Consider the following 6,434-nt stretch of genomic DNA (forward strand, 5'->3'; position numbering starts at 1 on the left):
GCAGCAATTCAAGTAGGCATCTTTGCCTCAAGAGTTTGTAGATTCACCAAATCTGTTTGGTCAGGCTCTTGAACAATTATTAAATCAATTTGTGCAAATAGAAGGGACAAAATTATTACAATATGTAGATAACCTCTTAGTGGCTAATCCTAAAGAGAAAGATGTAAAAGCAAGTACCATAACATCATTAAACTTCTTAAAAGATAAGGGCCTAAAAATTTCAAAATCTAAGTTACAGTTTACTGAACCTGAAGTTAAATATCTGGGACATTGGTTAATAAAAAGGAAAAATAAATTAGACCCTGAAAGAGTAGCAAGAATTGTTGCTTTACCCTCCCACAGACAAAAAGAGAGATCAGACAGCTGCTGAAACTTCTAAGGTATTGCAGGCACTGGATTGAAGGGTATAGTGAGAAGGTAAAATTCCTTTATGAGAAACTTACTACTAATAGGTTAAAATGGACAAGATGAGTCAGAATCAAGGGTTAAAGCTGAAAATCAAAAATAAGACTTGGGAGTCCTGTGACAATTTACCTCCCTTGCCCAGCCTGTGGAGGAGGCTGTAAGACCATCTGCTCCTCCTAATAAGTTGAATTCAAGAAAAAGAGAGAAGGAAGAAGTGCCAGTAGACACAGCTCATATCTCAAGAGGCTCACATTAGCAAAGTTTTTGATCTTAGTGCAAAGAAAACATGTATTATAGAAATACCAGGAAGATGTGAAACATGAAAAGTCCCTACAGAAATAGAAAAAGGAAAAGAATTTGAAGTTCCTATTATTAAAAGTGTTGCAATTAAGAGAGACACCAAAATATAAAAGAATAAATACCTTATCAATTTCCAAACTAAGTTTCAATGTGTTAAGAAAAGATCTAGAGGTGTTATTAGAGAAAAATAGCAAAATTTCTTTCCTAGAAGAAAGGAGTATTGAAGTGTATCTCCTTAATTATGTGCATACCTATAGAGATGGTGTACAACTTTGAAAAAAAGTTTTTAAGAGAGACTAGTTGAGAAAGATTGATGCACTTTTGCAGATTAAAAAATTTTTGGAAATTTGCTTGGAGTTTTGAAAGTCTTGAGAAGTTTTTTAAAAAAAATTTAGAAGTTTTAGAAGTTTTCAGAAGTGTTGAAAGTAAATTATTGTGTTACCACAAAAAGGCTAGGCTAAGAAGACGTTTAGAATATTGTAAAGATCAAGATCCTTAAGTGTCTGCTCAAGTCTGTGAATTATATGCAGCTTTAAAAGTTTGGACAAAAGTTTAACAGAACTAGCAGCTCTAAAGTAAATCAGCCAGATTTGTATGTTTGAAGTCCAAATGAGTCTTGGAGCTTATAATTGATATGTGCATAAAATATGTGTTTAACCAGTCTCTGTCTGTAAGTGTTAAATTTGTGCTGTATTTATTATGATTACAGTGCTTTAAAGTAAACTAGTAGTATATTGGTTAAAATATATATATATATATATATATATATATTTGTGCTTAAAGAGAAGAGAAAGATTTAAAACATCACATTCAATGTGTGAAATTAAGAAAAGTTACATTGGGTGGAAGTTTTAAAAGTTTAGATGCGTTTTTAAGATGAAGCAATTATAAGTTTAAGAACTGTAGTGTGATCTGAAACAATACTGTCATCCTCTGAGAAAAGTTGTAGTTGCATCAAGTTACTATGTTTTTATTAAATGTTGTAAAACTTTAAACTTCTTCTGGGAGCTAGAAAAGCTCCCTATTAAAGACTCCCAAAGGCAGAGCTGAGCCCTTTGTTTGAATCACAAAAGAGACATCCAGGCCTTTATCTCCTAAACGACTCAATTTACAAGTTCAATAGACATTGTAGGCCTAGTAAATTGCCAAACTGTAAGCTAAGCAACTAAACTGCTCTTAAACTAACTTCTCTTGCACAAGTGAGATGAAATCTTCCCATTCTTTTCCTGTTTTCAATTTTTAAAATATTCTTTGATAAATTATTTGCCACAAGGTTACACAAAAAATCAAAAGAATCCCATCATAATTAATGTCCATATAGTAATTTTAAAGTGTGGAAAACACCTATTGTTTTATAAGTAAATGAGTCTGTGTTTATGCATGTTAATACCTAAGGTTGTAAGTTGTAAAAACAGATTGCTACGAGAAGTAAAATCTTTTCTTTGGAACTATGAGTATTATTCATGAAGTTGTTTTAAGTATATTGAATAGTTAGAAGATACTGTAAAGAATATAATAAAACAAGTAATGTGATTAGTGAAAAATCTGGAAAGACTGGGTATATAAGATACAAACTAGATTGAAGTTATAAGAAACATTGAAAGTAAAATTAAAATAGGTTAAAGTACGACAAAAACTGTTGGATATTTAGTAAGCACCAAATTAAAAGTAAAAGAGAAAAGCCAAGTAAATGACTGAAAAAGATCAGGTAAGTTGCACAGTGACTGGTTGCACATGCATCTATTTTAAATGTGAATGCTGTCACTAAGTCTAGGTTACACACACTTGGATATAGACCAAGAGGTTTATGTACAAGGGATACAGAGGAAGAACAGTATCTGACTAGCTGTATCTTAGAAATCACTACTGAATTAGGCATAATAGAATTGGATTCCCTGGAGTGGCATCACTTGTTTCAGAACAGGACAGAGGGAAAAAGTAAATTCGCAAGCTCAAATTCTAACAATCGAGTACCAGAGATTGAACACAGTACCCTGCAGAACTGATGCAGTTCAACTATCAAGATGGGGCATCTTTAAAATGAAGTATGTGGCTTGGTCCGGGTATGGGACCCCAAAAGAATATTCTTGCTGCTGAGAAGATGGTCTGACCTTGCTGCTGGCTGCAACCCAGTGGGCGTAAGCAGAAGCAGAAGAATACAAATATGGGGATCCTGATGGGCCTGAGTCTAACCATGTGCAGCACAGCTGGTTCACACCTGGAAAATTTGTCCAGCATGGAGAGGCAGAGTCCTGGTAATGAGTGCAGGCAATGTTTGCAGATTGTCCTGAGAGGACAAGCAGAGACAGAGACTTCAGCATACCCAGCCCCAGCAGACTGCAGCAGCAAGGGTAAGAAAAGTGGGTACAGTACCTTAAATAGTACTCAGTATATGTGACTAGAATGGAAAAATAATATGTTATATGCAAAAAGCAAAAAGTCAGAAACACCCATGCATAAAATTTATAAGAGGAATATTGAACAGATATCCATCCCTATTTGTGATACGTGTAATCACACCATGTAGACTGGGGGAATAATGGAGTTTGTAGCTTATTTCCAAGTTAACAAACTATGTTACGATCATAATCGCCTGAAAAGGTGTGTGATAAGAAGAAAACATACTGGGTAAGAAAGAATTTGAAATATGAAAAGAGGCTATCCCTCAAGAATGAGCCAGTTATTCTTGACCTTCTTGAAGATCATGATGACAGGGCTTGTCTGCAATATGATAGGACTTTTTGTTTTTTGAAGAATAAAGATGGGGTGGATCCAGAGAGCAAAATAAAGCAGGTAGCTCAAGAGTTAAGACGACAGGACTCAGAAATAAAGAAGAAGAGGGTGGAACAATCCAACTGCTGGATTTGTGGAAGGCTCATATCAGCAGAAAAATAGCCCTAGAAAAGTGAGAGTTTAGCTCCAGAGCAGCTTCTCAAATGCGATAATGCAAAGATTTCAAAAACAAAAGGGTGATTACAACAATTTGCATCAGCAGGGAAGGAAAAGAATATAATGAAGTAGAAGAGTATACTCCATGTATTTCCATCCTAACAGTAAACTCACATAAGCACCAAGTAGCTAAAGGTTCTAAGGGAAAATTTTTAAAAGGCTAGAAAGATGTACACATGAACATTTTTAGAAAAACAGCACAACTTAATGTGTTTATGAAGAAGGGGAGGGATTGTTAGGTGTATTTTGGCAATTCGTGCTGATTGAGACTATATGTGTATGTGTATATTGATAATTCGTACATTATGAGTATTCTGTCAGATGTGGTATGAGTGTTATATAGGATATAGTAGGATTTCTAATCAAACAAGTCATGAAGGGCACACTAGCCAGAGACAAGGGATTGCTACAGGGAGTGAGGAAACCACAGCTGGCAGCAGAGGAAAGGAATCCAAATTAACACATGACAAAGACTGGCTGAGACAGGAGATGGGTGTTCCCTCTAGAATGAACCAGGAGCCACCCAGCCATGATGGCCCATGAAGATGTCTGACCTACATAACCTGAGCCATCAGAAACTTACATCTGAAATACACATTCCAGGAACTCGGCAGCAAAAGTACATGGATTCCTGGACGAGCTTTGTTAGACTTTTGCACGGAGAAATAAAACCACATGAATATGAGAAAACCTGAAAAAAGATGAGAGTCCTGAATGGAAGACAAGAGACTCTGCCTCGGGCTAGAAAAACTGTATTTAAGCCGGCTCTACCAGGCTCTCTTTGTGAACATTGGGGATTCACTGCTGGCGAGCTCGGACTCCGTGTTCGCCCAGCTCAGATCCCGGGGTCGGTGCTGTTCCTTGATTGTTGGCTGTCAGGACTGTATATTGGTTGTGAATAAATTCTGTTTTTATTTTTATTAAATTGGCTGGATCAATTTTTTACCTATAACAACTTGATAAAATCAGGTAGCAGACACCAGTGTAAGGCCTCCCTCCAGATGACCACAGGAAGGACAGGAAGCCAAGGACCACCTGGAAAGATTATGAAATTGCGTATTCCAGCTTATTGATATTTGCTGATTTGGACTAACCGAGCACATTGGAAAATGCTTTGTAGGCTTAAAAACACTATATATACTTTACCGAACTTGTAAGTGGTGTGTGCCGTGAGTGGAGCGGTGACTCCCCGACCACCCAGCGCTGCTTGCTTGCTTGCTTTAAAATAAAAGTCATAAAAAATAAAATCCGGATTGACTATTGAAATTTTATACCAATTCGAGCGCGGCTCCCAGGTGTCCCAGGGTCCCCTTCTCCAGCATCCCCCCACCCCAGGCACTCAGGGCCATTCACAGCTCAGCTCTGCACTCCGGCCACATCCAAAAATGTCCCCTCGTCATAGGAAGAAAAAATACCGCTCCCAGCAAAACCGAAATATATTTGGGACGCGACTCCGGATTCCGCGAGACCCCAACCCCTCCAACCTCCCTTCTTTCGCCCCCCAAAAATCCCTCCCGGAGCTGCCGCGATCGGCTCGGGGCGAGCTTCCCCTCCGCGCTCACCCGCGGCACGCAGGGCAATGCGATGCTGCCAGGGCCAGCCGAGCTGCGTGTTATGAATAGAAAGTTGTATTTTTTTTAAGTTTCAGAGTTAAAAAAAACCAAGCCAGACCCGGTCAGACTCCTTTAGGTTCCCTGCGGAAGAAAAGCCCTTAATCACCAGTTAATGGCAGGTGATTAACTGATTGTTTCCCTGATGCTAGCCGTATGCCAAGGAGATACCAAGGGAAACCCTCCAGGGTAAAGAAGAATAGGCAGTGACACCAGAGACAACATGCAAATGACAAATGCATTGCACCCTGGGTTTTTACAGTTTTACAGTTTTTATAAGAAAAACCCCTAAAATCACGAGCCAACAAGTGACTTAAAGTGACGTCTAAGGATGGGAGCATTGTCCCGTACCTGCTTGAATCTTTTTATTTCTCACCCTAACCTGAAAAGAAACTGATTAAAGAGACCCCCCGGGTTTCTAAACCAACAAACCAAGGACTCAACGACTCTCCCATGAGGACAGAGTCCCCAGTTCTGTCTGCAGACCAGCGGACAAAACTGCATCATCCTCCTCCTTCGTGCCACGCCTGGGAGCGGCGACGGCGAGAGCGCAACCCGTCGATTTCTCCCCACCTGAGCTGATTCTTCTTAATAAAGGCATTAAAAAGGAGAAAGATCTCCTGCCCATTTATTTCACTGCGGGCTCAGCGGGCTTGCCGTGGAGCCCCGCAATGCTCCTGCCACTGCTGCTCCTCCTCGGACCGCTCCTCTTCGTGCTCCTCGCCTTCCTGCTCCTCCCCTTCCCCTCTCCCTGCCCTTCCTCCCGCTCCTCCTCCGCTCCCGCCCCGGACCCGCCTTCCGCACCCGCTCTGCCCCACGGCCGCAGCAGCACCGGCTGCTGGACAGGTTTCGTGACACCTCCCTGGGGAGGAATCCTTCCTCTTCAAACAGGAGCATCAGGACTGGTTCAGACAGAGAGTTCTCATATTCTGGCCTTAGCCTGTGACTTATAGGAAGAAAAAGAATTACAACTTCTATCAGAGGCATATCGTATACCCTGTCTGATTCATCCCAATACCAGATATGCTAGCTAGGTTATATGTAAATGTTTAAATTGTGGAAAACATTCGTATTGTAGTTCAAAAAAAACGGACTCTCATTGCATGAAATGTCAAGCACCAAGTCTAGCCCCTATCCAGACAGAACTCAAAACAACTGAAATAATAACAT

General features: G+C 40.0%; 1 pseudogene; it reads right to left on the minus strand.

Annotated features, from left to right (window-relative positions):
* Positions 1–5,006, minus strand: part of LOC135304012 (zinc finger protein 271-like) — a 75,821-nt pseudogene extending 70,815 nt beyond the window's left edge.
* Between the last annotated feature and the right edge of the window lie 1,428 nt (positions 5,007–6,434).

Source organism: Passer domesticus, chromosome 6 (assembly GCF_036417665.1).
Source record: "Passer domesticus isolate bPasDom1 chromosome 6, bPasDom1.hap1, whole genome shotgun sequence".
In the NCBI taxonomy this organism is placed as follows: Eukaryota; Metazoa; Chordata; class Aves; order Passeriformes; family Passeridae; genus Passer; species Passer domesticus.